General features: G+C 40.4%; 1 protein-coding gene across 1 annotated transcript in view; it reads right to left on the bottom strand.

The window, feature by feature from the left end:
- Positions 1 to 1,149: 1,149 nt before the first annotated feature.
- Positions 1,150 to 15,033, bottom strand: part of LOC103059264 (probetacellulin) — a 32,713-nt gene continuing 18,829 nt past the window's right edge. Inside the window, exon 6 of the mRNA XM_025169299.2 lies at positions 1,150 to 14,608. The gene's annotated coding sequence lies outside the window, so the exon portion shown is untranslated. The remainder of the gene's footprint in view (positions 14,609 to 15,033) is intronic.

Raw genomic sequence — 15,033 nt, 5'->3', positions numbered from 1 at the left:
CAATGGGGAAGCTGGCAGAAAAGGTTGCAAATAGTGATCATGTGACTGCAAGACTCTGCAACTATTATAAGTGCAAGCCAGTTCCCAAGAGCCTAGATCATGATCACATGACTGGAGTGCTGGGACAGCTGGAACTTGGAGGACCAGTTGTAAGTACTTGTTCAGCACCATCATAACTTCCAACAGTCACCGATGGTTAACCAAGGACTACCTGTAGTGCTGTGCATTTCTTTCCAGTGCTTTTGAGTTTACGTCCACCTCATATGATAAAATGTTCCTTCTGTCTCATGGTATTTCTAGCATTTAATACTATATGATTTGTCAATTTTGGCAATTATTGATGGAGTTGTATACTATCTATAAAAATTTTATACCAATTCCCCCCCCCCCCAAATTATAACTTGAGATAAATTTTAAAGATTTGTTCCATAATTCTTCCCATTGTGACTCTTTAAAGTTTTCCATCTATTTTATGATGCCATTATTTGTTCTGTCTCCATGTCGTAACAGTTTATACATATGCCCTGGTAGGTTCTTAATGTTTCTTTGGTCTATTCATGGGATCTGAATGAACCATTTCTACATATGTAATTGTGCTTTTCTTACCACAGGTAGTCCCCAACCTACAACCATTCGTTCAGGAACCATTCAAAGTTACGACGGTGCTGAACAAATGGTGATTATGACCGGTCCTCAGAGTTCCAGCTGTCCCAGCACCCCCGCAGTCACGTGATCGCAATCTGGGTACTTGGCAACCTATTCGCACTTATGACTGGTTGCCAAGCACCCTGTGATCACGTGATCACCATTTGCACCCTTCCCTGCCAGCATCCCCAGAAAGTCAATGGGGAAGCCAGCAGGGAAGGTCTCAAGTCACTGGAGTAAGTCTCCCACACCTGTGCACCCTCCCCCAGACCCTCTGTGCTTGTGCTGTGCTGGCCACTCACACAGCCTACACCCCCTCCCCAACCTGCACCACACCCCTGCGCACCTGACTTGCATGCCTCTCACACATCCTCCCCAACCTGTGTGGTGCTTCTTGTGCATCCCTTGCACCCTCCCCAACCCACATACCTCTCATGCACCCCTTGCACCCCCCAACCTGTGCAGCGCCTCATACATCCCATCACATCCTCACACCCTCCCCAATCCACATGGCACCTCTCGTGCACCCTCCCTGACCCTCCCCTGCAGCTGCGTGCACTCCCTGCTCCCTCCCCCACCTGGCAGCAGCCACTTACCTGCCTGGGGGCCTGGGACTTGCAACTTCCTGTCAGCTTCCCCACTGACTTTGGTTGTGGGAAGCTGGCAGGAAGTTGCTTCACCTAACCTTGACCATTGCCTCGACTATGGGACTCAGTTAACAATGGCAACCAGGACTGCAGGGATTGCCATTGCTAAGTGATGTGGTTGCACTTTACGACCACATTGCTTAGCAATGGAAATTCCAGTCCTATTTGCCATTGTAAGTTGAGGACTACCTGTATAGTTATCTCCAACATGAAAAGCATTTAAAGGAGAGGCTAGCCATGAAATTGTTGGACTTATTATCTTTCTCATAAGGTTCCATACTTTTATCAAGCTTTGTCTCATAATATGCCCTTTTACATTTTTGTCCTCTTTTGTATCCCTGTTAAGTATCTGTGAAGCCCATTAGCTAGACCAGCTCCTTCCAATGTTGACATTTTATGCTTGGGGATTTTATCCATTTTGTCAGCTATGACAAACAGCTTGCTCTGTAATATAATTTGGAAGAGCAAGACTACCACTGTCTTTTGAATCTTGTAAAAAATTTTATTTAGGGTTTTTTCCCATTCCATATAATTTTAGTAACAGTTTCTTGCCATACTTGTGAAGCTTTTTCTGGAATCAGTATTGGCACTATTTGAGACAAGTAATTTATCTTGGGTAAAACTTTCATCCTAATAATCACAATTGATCCTAACCAAGAAATTTCTTTCATAGTTTGACATAATTGTTTTAATATATTTCTTGATTATTGCTGGTCTTGTGGCAATAACCCAGATATTTCACTGAATCTATTATCTGGCAGTCAAATTCCTTCCACAGGAAATCATCTTCTTGCATTAAATATCTTATACTTATTTTTGGTTTTTGAACACTGATTTTGTATCTGGAGAATTCTCCAAAGCCTTGGATTATTTTCATCAACTGTCTTATTGCACTCATGGTTCTGAGATGGTTAACACTATGTCATCTGCAAATTTATAAGCCCACCCTCCTCTCCATGGATTTTGAGGCCAGGGATTTGGCTGTCACCTCCAACCTTTTTTGAGAAAATTTCTACGGCAATAATAAATAATAGGGGAGAGAGCATTTTATTGCTTCATTTGTTTCTTGGATACTTATAGGTTTACGTAATATTTATCTATGTTGGTCATTACATTAGTCAAGAACAGACTTTTCAATGTATTTGTTCATGACTGCTTCATTGATGTTAGCCATGGAATAGAGTTCCTTGAAAAAAGTGGAACATTCTTCCATAATTTCTGAACTTGTATGTAATAGCTTAGTCCCTTTTTTTATTGCTGATATTGTCTGTGTTTCTTTTTTCTAATCCGAAATGTTAAGAATTTCTCTAGTTTATTTGCATATTCAAATATCTTTTGTTTAGCAAATTTTATCTTCTTTTGTAATTCTTCTGTTTCCAGTAAATTTAATTGCTGTTTAACTTCTTGCAATTCTTTCATTGGTTGTCTTTTTGGGTTAGTTCTATGCATTTGTGTCAGGCCCAGCCCAAGAACAACAGTGAAACAGTCCAGCTGAGTTAAGTTCCTTTATTTGCTTACACCTTATAGACAGAATCTTGCTGGACTAAATCTATCCTACTGCAACTAATGGATATACCCTGGGAGGTTCTAGGGAGTGGCTATCCTGAACCTCTTTTGCTTCCCATGCTCCCCCTGCAGACTGTGTTGTCTTTTGTCTCCTTTCCCTTCCTGGAATGCACCCCCTCCTTCGGGATAGCCTTCATTTCTGCTTCTACCCCCCACAATTTATTCTCTTATTTTGGCAACCAGTTGTTCTTTCCATTTGTTATGTTCCCTTTTTTGTTTTGCTCCTAGTTTGATAAAAAGGCCTCTCATATATGCTTTGCTTGTTTCCCACAAACTGGTTTTTGACCACAATAAAGATACTTACCTATATAAATATAAACTTCCTTTCCATGAGTGAAATCGATTACGTATAAACTGATGATTGGTTACCCTTGTGTCAAGTATTGTCTATGATATATAAGTTTTCATATCTTCAAAAGGCAAAATACCATTAGAGAAACTGCATGAATTATGTCAAGTTAACAGACTTAGCTACCATGGCTATTGGAAACAAAAATGTATATTGAATATGATGATACATTGGAATCTATTTCCAAAACAAAGTAATTAAATTAACATGATTTACATGATTTCTAAAATTTGTATTTACTTACTGAGCTTCATCACACTCTTGTCTTTCACAGAATGAGCCATATAGCAAAGAAAAAAAGTTACAATACTAACACATATTAGTAACAGAAGCTCCGCAAAAGGCCATTTTGAAGGTATTGTTTTCCCTTTTACAGATCAAATATCTCTTGAGCTTTTTTTACCATGAACTCCCAGGGGTTAAAAGTTGTAATACAGAACACAAATATAACAAAAGTATAATCCTATATCTGTTACAATGATATTTATTTGTACACAAAGAAAAAAGATTATTGCAGAGCTAGATGGACCTCCACAGACAGTGAATTCAGTGGGATAGTGGGTATCTCCAAAATGTAGCTTTAATCAGATTGCCTATATTTACTGACAATTCCAAAGTCATCACCTGTGTTACTTGTACACAAAATGAGCTGAGTTTCTTCCCTTGACATAGCAAGCACTGTAAGGATGTCATCTTACTTCTGAGTTCAGCATAGCTCTTTGCTACCAAAACCAAGCAGGAACGCAAAATAAGGTATCTCTTATTGGAAAGTTAAAAGTGAGTAGAATCTTCTTACAGACTCTCTCCTCTTTTTCAGGTGAGGATCTAGTTCCCGAAGATTTGTTACATCCTGCTTAACTGGGACAATCCAAGAGTGAGGGTGCTGCAAACAGAGGGGGTGGCGTGAAGAACCCTTCTACTTGATGGCAATTGTTTCAGAAGAATTTGCTCACATTTGGTTTTGCAAATCCAGTCATAATGCAAACCAGAAATTTGTGCACAAAAAGTAAAGGAAAGGATAAAGATATTTCTTGTCAACATTGGCAGGATTAGCTAAATGAGGCTACCAGGTGTAGAAAAGAAGGATATCTGAAAGGCCAAAGATCTAAACTGGGAGATATTTGGATGAGACTGAAATTTCTGCATGGGATAAGACAAATATTTATTAGGCCCAGTATGTAACAGGATGGCAAGAACATGGGGGGCGGGATTTGTTGTCTTTAATCAGTATAACCTCAAATCCCTTTGGATACAAGCAATTCACGCCTCTGGCAAATCAATCAGCTCTTTCCTTCACAATCTGCTATGCAAGGAGAAGGACAAAAAACAGAGTCAAAGAAATAAAAGGAAGAAGGTGTTCATTTACTTCTGGCATGCAGTATGGCCCCACTGATTATTCCTGCAAGAATGCAGCCCTTGACCAAAAGAAATTGTTTCCTTCCTAAAAATGGTTATTCAAGGTACAGTTATTAGGAATGATAAATAATCCAGCATGTTGGATTATTTTATTATTAGCTTTAGAGAATCATAGACCTGGAGGGGGCCACTTAGGATGTGGACTCCAACCCCCCACCCCACCCCCTGTGGTTGGTGGTTTCAAAATTTGTATTTAATTTAAAAGCCTTGAACAATATCTTCCCATTTGACTGAAGAAATGCACTGGAGAAAATCTAAGATGTCTGGTCATTTTTGAAGCTATATATTCATGCAAAGTAAATTTGGTTCAATAATTATCTGGGAAGAAAACCAAAGAACTAGTTACTTATTTGTATCAGCAGTTCTTTGAATAGTCATCTATGAATTCAAATACATGAATTATGTACCTGTGCAGATCCCATTCAGAACTTTCTAGACGCTACAAAATTGTTTGTTAGAAATCCACTCTGAGTAGTTACCACATACTGTAACTAGGAATGAACCCTCCTTAACTCCTTTAGTTTCTAAGAATGACATAGCAAATCCAAAGCAATAAGGTCACCTGAGACCAAGCAAGATAGAGTATTGTGTGGATTCTCAGAAAAACACACCAAAATTGCAGGCACAGGTAAATAACCAATTTTTCTTTGTAAATACATGTGAAAGTAGGAAACATTTTATCTGGAAAAGGATCTGATCGTCCTAGAGAGAGGGTGGGCATTTCAAAAGCTGTATTTTTCTGGGAACACAGATCCAGCCTAAAGTGCTAGATAAAGCATACGACCATCCAGCATAGCTCCTGAAGTGAAAATCCTGGAGGAAAGAGCCAATGCTATTGCTCGTCTTGTGAAGTGAGTGCAATCTGAAGGGGCATGGCCAGTTCAGAGTAAAACTTGATAGTTGTCAGTGTCCATTTAGAGAAACACTGCAGCAAAAGACAGTGCCCTTTAGATGAGCTTTGGAAGGCCAGGGCTACACAATGGTCCAAACAAAATGGTGTCGTACTGTCCAGGTGATAAGTGGGAGCATGAAAGACATCCAAAGAATGAAGCAATGTTTCCAACTGTGTTGAGGGTTTGGGAAATCTGTCTTGATTTAAATGTTGATTTAAATGGAACTGACACTGACTTCAAGAGGAAGGAAATGTCTGGATAAAGGAGTAGTTTGTCCCTATAAACAATGAAGGCAGGAAGACATGCAATTCTCAGCTTGACAAGATGACTACAAAAAGGGCTACCCTCTATTAGGAGTTAAATTTGGGTGTGTCACCTTTCGGTTTCAATAATCCTCTCAGGTGAGGAAGAGCCTCAGGAGGAGGCAGCCTCCGAAGCAGAACTTACGTGTCCGGCATCAATTATGATTCTGGGCCAGCAACCAGCCCCACCATTCCTGACCTGGACCCAGAAAATTCAGAAGCCTCCCCCACCCAGCCCCCCAGAATGCTGGTGTCCGAAGAAAGAGCAGCAATACACAGAGGCTTAGGCACGTTCAGCCAAACCTGATCAAGATCAGCTGTGCTTGCACAGGGCTGGAGACTGCTAGTATTTAAGGAGCAACCTTGGCTTAGTAAAACTGCTAGAATGGCACTCTGTGAAGACCTCCACGAACTCCTAGTTGCCAAGTCTTTTTCCATGGAAACCAATCAGCTTATCTTTTGGTTCTTTCTCTTGCTGATCTTTTTACTTTGGTGAGTTCTAATTATGTATATGCAAAACCTGGACTGCATTTATCATTTTGAATGAAAGATTTATTGTACCATTAAATCAAATAAGAACCATGATTTGTGAGTCCAAAAGGGCAGCAGCCATGAGCTCAAATGGTTTTGACATTAATGTAGCGAAAACAAGGGAGAAGCTTCAGACTAAAAGCAGCAGTGATGCTGGAGGACAGAGATGTATTAAATCTTTACTGAAATGCTTTATCAGTGAGCTAGAGAAAAAAGAAGTACCCCCTGATCAAAGAGAAAAGGAACAGATGGCTGCAGAGTATACCTTTACTGAAGTGAGAGCCAAGCTCAATCCAGGAGAAAGGCCAAAATTTGATGAACCTAATATTGCAAGGGATTAAACTGTTTTTGGATGATGTCATCTAAGAATTTCAATTTCTGAGAAACCAAATTAATCTTCTCTATCTCGCCCCAGAGAGGTTATGGAATCAAAATCTCTAAGCAATAAAGCAGAAAGAATGAAGCTCTTTTATCAGTCTCACTGGCTCAAACTTGGAAATAGCTTGACACGGCTTATTAGAATGAATATCTTGTGGTATTTTTACTTATATAGACTACGAGGAAGCAATACGTGACCACTTTCATCCTACATTGGGACTCATCAGATGTACATAGCCAGATTTTATTCTGTGGGGTTTAAACCCTCTACTGGGAATTAAACTCATAGACCATTGGAGTATATACAGTGCATTAGCTTTAGGAGCTATCCAGGTCCTGATGTTCAGCAGTGTTTCAGGAAGGGATATATGGAATCTATCTTTCCTGGTACAGGTTTGGCTACATACCTCTGATAAGTCCCTTTACAGTTGTGTTTCTCAACCTTGGCAACTTTAAGATGTGTGGACTTCAACTCCCAGAAATCCCCAGCCAGCAGTATATAAGTAAAAACACCACCCAGAAATCCCCACTCCACAGTATATAAGTAAAAACACCACACAAGTGTACATTATTCAAAAACAGAGAAATTTCCTCCATGAAGGGTGATGGCAGTTAGGTAAACCTCGTATACAAGGACATGACATAAGCTAGCTCTCTGAGCACTTAAGGGAAGGTGGACTGAATATATCATTATGATATACCCTATTAGAATGAAGCCACTGTAAGCAGCTGATTGCCCTCTGTCGTCACATGTAGAGAGTGAGGAAGATTACCTTGATGAAGACATGCAGTATCCTTCGCTAGGGCAATGAGGGGAGAAAAATATTTTAAGTCCACAACAGACATATAACATCTGTAAGCAGCTCAGACAGACACCCTCCCTAATTCACTGAAGTATACGAAGGGGGAGGAGATACAGTACAATCAGATTTGCAAGATTCTGTTATTACAGCCAATCTCAATTAAAGCAGTTTTAGCCTTCCTGTGGAGGTGATTTCTTGGTCTTGTCTACGTATTGGAGCTGACAGTATAAGAGTGCAGTTCTCTCTTATGCCCACCAGAGTTTAAATTGGGCCTTTCTTTTTTCCACTTTTCCTGTGGTTTAATGGATACCTGCTTTATACTTCTCAGGCTTGATGCTAGGTGGCAGTTGGTGCTGACATAATCATATTACTACTCCGGGAAATTCTAGTTCCAAAACATAATGCCTATAGTCCAGACAAAAGACTTTCCTGACGCAGAGAGAATAAGTTGAGTTAATTTGGAAGATGGAAATACTTTTGATGAATGAGATGGAGCAATAGGGTGAAATGTGGTTACCACAGCTGTCAAAGTGGGACAAAAATGCAATTGGTCAAATCCCTATTGATCTTCACCAGGATTGTGGGCAGCAGAGGAATGGGTAGAAATGTGTAAAATAGGAATCCATTCCAAGAAAAATGGAGGTCTTCACCAAAAGACTATTCTACCACTGCTGCTAATTATTAGGAATTGGTTGTTGTCCCATAATGCAAACAAACTGACCTTGGGGTTGCCTCTATACGATTTATTGCCATCATCAACAGATGCAGTTTCTATTCATGGTGGCTCTTCTGCTATGGCTGAGCTGACTGGCAAGAATGTTATCACTTCCAGGCATGTGGATTGCCAGGATAAAGATGGAGTGATGGAAGCATCTCTGCTAAATCTGTAATGTACAGGGCAAAAGAGGGTTCAATTTATATCCCCTTCTTTAGTTATATACCAGACCACCAAGGATTTCTCCAATTCAAACTGAGTATGTTGGTCACAGAGACAGCCTTTGGAAGGCCCAGAGTTCCTTCTAAATTGTGAAGAGCTTAAGTTTACTGATGCATCATAATTTTTTTTAGAAAAAAAATATTAAAGATTACAGAAAATGATGCAACGAAATTACCAGTAAAATGCCAGTAAAAATAAATTCTGCTTTATCATTTTGTAGATACAGTGGTACCTTGGGTCACGAACGCTTCCGTTCATGACCAATTCGGGTCACAAACAGCACCGTTCGCAAAATTTTGCTTCCGTTCGCGAACGCCGGATCGGGTGATGAACAGGATCCGCGGCCATTTTCCCTGCCGTGACACGTGGTCGTGGCTTCCTGTAGGGAGGAGGACTCTCCCTCCAAGCAATAACCCCCTCCCCACCCGCCTTCCTGTCCTCCACGCCAGAAGTCACGTCGAGCAAGGTTAGCGTTCTCTCTCTTCGTACTGTACTTTGTGTCATATTTTTGTGGTTTAAAAAAAAAAATACATATGGTTCAGAACGGATTAACCGTAATTACATTGAACCTTATGGGAAAATTTGATCCGGGTCGCAACCAAAATCGGTTGGCGACCAAGTTCGGAGGGGTCAGAACGGATTAACTGTATTTACATTGAACCTTATGGGAAAATTTGATTCAGGTCGCGACCAATTCGGGTCGCGACCAGAGTTGCGGAACGAATTAAGTTCGTGACCCGAGGTACCAGTGTATTATCATCTTAGTTAACAGGTATCTAGTAATTATAATTTTTGAGAATACTATGTAAACTACATTAAATAGTTACTATTTTATCATACATTTGTAGCAAAGCCAACAGTTGTGTTTTTTTCAGTTTGCTGACTGGTATTAGTATGTAAAATTTGAAAGAGTTTTTCCCCAAAAGGGGCCACTTTTCACCACATAAGTATGAACATATTCTTAGCATGACAGCTGTTTCACCCAAAATATTACACTGATTTTTGAACATATAAGTTTATTTGGCATATTATAAACCACCTTTAAAGTTCTTTCCTTTATATTTGAGAAGATGGATTTAAATTGAGTCAGTCGCCAAATTGAACCTCAAGTCTTTCCCATAAATTTGGTGGTGAGGAGACATTAGGGAAGGAGGTGCAAAAGGAATACCTCTGATGAGACTGAAAACAGCCATTGGTGGAGAGATTCTGTGATAAAGACCAGAAACAAGGAGATCTATCATATGTCTACATACAGAAGAGGAACAGAGATACTATGCTTGTAAAGGGCTCTTCTGAATATCACAGCCATTCCCAGCAGTTGGGAGAACAATGTGGGTTCTGGCTTTTGTAAAGGAGGAAATTGTGTGTATAAGTTCCTGAAGCATACAGAGTCTGTAATGGCAGAAAAGTATGTCCTCTGGAGTTACCTATCATTGTTCTGTACATGGCAAAATCTACAAGGGAAGAATTCTCTTCATTCACTTAGAGGCTGGGGCATTATAGGAGCAGAAGAACTTGCTAAGAGGCAAGATAGTTCAGCATGGGTAGTCTATAAATATGATAAATAAATATGGAAATATGAGTCTGTCCAGATAAGGGGGAAATATACATTAGAGGCAGAGAAATGCAATGAAAAACTCTGTGGAGAGGCCAAATAGTAAGACATGCAATTGATAAATGGATCAATTCTACTATAAAATGAAGAAGTGATGTAGGGAACCACAGCTATATGCCAATATACATCCTGTAAATCTATAGATGTGAGTCACCTCTCCTTCTACAAGATAGTAACTTTGGGTAAGAGGTCATGTTGGCTGTGAAATTTGCCCAAAGGAATTTTGTGAAGGAGATAAGAATCCAGAGGAGACAGCAAAAGCTGTTCATTATGTTGTCAGTCCAAGATGTCACTGGATAATGGAATTAAAGAAAAATACAGAATGGAATGGTTTGTTTCACTAGATCTTGGGATGTTCAGGGAAGTACAAATCCACTGCTCAGAATTTTGAAAAACTTGGTGCTAAGAGGACCATAGAAGACCAGGATAGTATGGAACTAACTGAAATCAGAAAGACATATCTTTCATAAGTAAAGTGGGAATGAAGTAACTAAGAGAAACCTTGGTGATCTTGAGACAGACAAAGGGTAAAGTTTTGGCTTCAATTATCCTGATAGATAAGAGATGTAGATTCCAAGGGGGATCTGTCCTGAATCCACTCTTCCAATATTAACCCCTATCAATGGTTGGATCAGTAGCAGCAGAGTTTAAGAAACCCACTGCTAGAACAAGAATCAGGGACACAACTTTCTCCTTCTTTTTCTCTGTGCCTTGCTTGAAATTGGCAGGGCAGGTCTTTTAGAAGGCTTTGAACCCTTAGTGAGTGACATCTTTAGTACCAATAATGAGGCAGCTGAAATTGGAGGATTACCACAGGTAGTGGAGAATATAATTGATCTCTTGAAGAGACAAGGGAGATGACAGATAAATGTGGAGATATAGTAGAAGCCTTGGAGAAAGACAACTGGATTTATGGAAGAACAGTCCCACAGCAGTCAGCACATGCCCTTTCTTCCCTTTTTCTTTTCTTTCCCTCCAGGGTTGAGGCAATCAAATTAGCTGGACCACCTCTGTGCTGCACCTATGGAACCTAAAATTGATATGTCAGGAGGAAGTGCATTTTTATGTGTGTTGGAGAGAAGGAAAAAGGACGGTGCTGCAGATGAAGGGTGCATACAGGATCTGAGCAAAGCAAAAAGTGCCCAGGGTAAAGCTAGCTTGATGAGTGTATGAAACCAGAGCCAGTATGCACTGGACAACTGGAGGCATGGAAGAAACAGGGGCTGGTTGAAAAGCACAGCCACAAACTGAGAATAGGGGCAGAGCCTGGCAGCCATGCCAACTTCCATAGAAGAGCCAACAAGCCAATGAGTGCTGGTAACAAACTTTTCCACCCACCCAGTCAGAAACTGAGAAATACTAAAGTTCCTGCAGCAGCTCAGACCAGAGGCAAATGACATCTGGCTGAAAAGCCTAGAAAACACCACCCAACAACAGGGCTGTGAGCCTTGGGGTGGACACAGAGCCACTAAAACTCAGACTGAGCAGAAAAAGACCTTTGTTTCTCTGCACTCCACAGCTGGAGAGCAGCAAAGGACATGGCTGGTGAAGCTGCAATAATTAATATAAGCAGGGGCAATTAAAGATTGTAAACAAAAAAGGAAAGAGGTTTACAGAAACCCATAGAAAGTGTAAATGCAGACATAGTGAGAAATCTGTAGAGTAAGATACAGAGTAAATAAGATTTAGAAATGGATATCCAGAGAAACCTATAAAGATAAACCCATAAAACACATAAAATAAATTGCACACAGAGACAGCATTTATAAAGTAAGTGGATGTTCTCAATTTTGCTTGGAAATAAATTATTTTTGTACAAAACTTCCCCTGCAACAAAGGGAGACAAAACTTCACTCCTTGTTTATGGTCTGTATCATTTCCCAAAAAGAATCATCACAGGGTTATAGCTCCAAAATCTTCCACCTTTAGATCTTGCTCCCAAGATAGGCCCGCAAAAAAAGAAATTGCAACAAGCCTCTTTAGAAAATGCCTAACAATGTTTAGTGGAATGCCTGGCAGACTACTGCATGCTTTTCACAAGGCAGAAAATATACAATTTATGTTTATCTGGAGAGGGTGAGGGGTAAGTTTGCTGATAACTCTAAGGAAGAGTAGAAAGATGGTTAAAACAAGAAGAAAAAAATGGATAAACCCAAAGGTTGTTCAACTCAACCATGTGGTGGCTAAAAACAAACTGAAAGGGTATGACAGGAGAGGCACTTAACTGCAAAAAGACTCAGCCACTAAACAATTTTATAAGTCTAGGAAGTTCTGAATAGGGCTCTGCAAAGGCTGATAACCTACATGTGTGAATCATAGAGACTGTGATGAAGAATGCTAGCAACACTTGAGATTTTGATTCTTTCATTGTTGTTTACAGACAAACTATAATTACAGAAATATATCTTCTTAACAGTATAAGACAGCCATCTCTAATTTGGTAGACATCAAACCGAGTATTTGTTGACCAATTTATTTGAAAAGGACCAGACTGGGGAAGGCTGGTTTAGAACACGGATACAAACTACCATTTATAAAAGCATTACAAAGAAGTCAAAAAACTTTCTACATAGCTTATAAGATGTATCATTCTTTTCATGTTGCTAAACACAATCTAAGTTTCTTCTCTCAAGGATACAGTGCTGCTGAGGAGTAATGTGCTTCAGAAAAAATAATGTAAGACTCCCATTTCCCTCCCCCCACCGGTACATTGAAAGGTATGACACATTCTGAAGCTATAGATACACCAAGACCCCTTATATGTAACCCACAGACTTGCACTATGTACATGAATAATTACACTTTAGAAGGCATGTGGAAATCACACTGTGCAACTCCAGGACACCAGATCAGGGGCCAGCACAATTAGTTGCTGGTGGCCTGACCCCTAAGGAGTTATTATCATATATGCTGCCACTGACCCCAACGCAATCTGTACTTCTAAGGCCTGGCACCTCCCGAGTGCCGAAGACCTGGTGACTGTGGTTAGAGTGAGCCATAAAAGATTATTTATTTTGTGCTATATGGAAACCCTGGAGGGCTGTCCTGCAAATTATCACTTGCATATGTCATACAGTCTTTAGGTATAAAAATGTGGAGGTGGACAAATCTGTTTGGTGTGGAGGAAGGAGTATCTTGCAGCCCCCTCCTTCCTCTGTTCCTTTAAATGAGCCCTACCACCCAACAAGGCTGAGGACATCAGCAAAGAGAAGAGCAGTAATTTTTAGCCCAGAAGAGAGACATGGGAGACATTTTTTTTCTTTGTAGATTGCAGCTGGCTGAAATGAGATGTAAAGAGAGCTGGAAGTTTTTCCTTTCAGCTAACATATGAATAGAGTTACAAACTGAGCAGCTGAAAGCCAAAAGGAAAACCGCAGCCCAAAAGATAAGCCCTGTCAAGACCAGAAAGAGGCCTACCTGTAGTTTAGCAGAGGCCCTACGCCTGGGAAGGGCTCCTTTGTTGGATTTGGTGGGGAAGCCACTAAAAAGGCCCTACAGTGGTACGTAATACAGCAACCAAGGCACAAGAAAGAGGCTCGGTGGCAGGCCAGTGGAGGGAGAGGCGGCCCACTGCACAGGTCACAGCAATGAGGTATGCCAACATGGCCCCTAGCATAGGCCAAACAAAGCGGTCACTGCAGCTGTGAGCCAGTGCAGAGGTTTGATGGCCCAGAGCAGCTGCAAGGCAGGCCAAGACTGACTAAAGCAGCTTCCTAGGAGAGGGCTAGGCCCTGGTGGGACAAAACCTAGGTTAGGGCCGGCCCCAGACCCTGTAGGCCCATTTATCCTCACTTAGTAAGCTTTTGGCCTGCCCAAAGACTAAATCCTGGCGGTTCATAGAGGGGCTACAAGGACACCCCCCTCCTCAGTTAAGCGGGGCAGAAAGGGTAGGCAATGCAACCCTTACAATGCAACATGGGGAGTGAATTATACTACCAACCTGCAGCAATTTGCCAATAAACTGTATATCACCTCACCTGTCTATGCATGATACCATCCCAAGTCCAACCTAAGACATGGACTCAGAACAGTGAAATTTTGCAAAGCCACATTATTATGGTTATATTCCACCTCTCAGTAAAAAAGGCACCAAAGCAAAATATAAAAGGAAACAGGTAGTTCAGAACAGCCATACAAAAGATTAAATCACCAATTAAAATTACAGTTGTTTGTAATACTGCAACCTTGACATAGGTGCCCATTTTAGTTACCGTAGAACATAAAAATACTACCAGATATCTTACCTGTTTTGACTGTAGATAAAACACCTGTTTCCTTTTCAACTTGACAAATTTAAGGGAGGTAAATGTCAAATACTGACTTAGCTTTCAGACATATCTGAAAATTTCTGGATTGCCAATACTAGATCATTCTATCAGATATCACAAATAGTTTCAAGTGAACAGTAAGTTATATACCCGTGTTTATTTATCCTTATTTATTTTCAAGTCACTAGTCCTCAGGAAAGTCATCAAAAGGAAAAGGGCACAAGTCTTTGGAACCTGCCAGCAGGCACCTTTGTTAACCTGTGGAGTTAAGAAAAAAAAAGCATTTGTTAGAATTGTTAATGCATAGTTCAAAACCTCTGCAGATATAAATCCCTCTCTGTTCCTTGCAGTCACTTAATATGATAAGTGTATAGAGAACTACATTCTTATTATTCATCATACTGGTGCAATATAATGTATGATTAGAGAAAAAGGTTTCTGAAAAATCATCTCATAAGAAGAAGCATGATAGAGTAGCTTTTATGATCTAGTTCAACAAATCATTGGCTCAAAACAACTACTTTTTTTGTTCAGCCTCTGATAAAGAAAAAGCCACAAACAGATGGTGAGGTGAATTCAGCACAAGCATGATACTATCATTCACATGTTTTTTAAAGTGTCTGTCATAAACTCAAAGAACAGAAAAACCAGCATCCCCCTTGATCACTCATAAAAAGCCTTTC

This window comes from Python bivittatus, unplaced genomic scaffold (genome assembly GCF_059951505.1).
Source record: "Python bivittatus isolate LINGU-HERP-01145 unplaced genomic scaffold, Pbiv_v1 ctg000000_np1212, whole genome shotgun sequence".
NCBI classification, from domain to species: domain Eukaryota; kingdom Metazoa; phylum Chordata; class Lepidosauria; order Squamata; family Pythonidae; genus Python; species Python bivittatus.
This window is presented reverse-complemented; position numbering and strand designations above follow the sequence as displayed.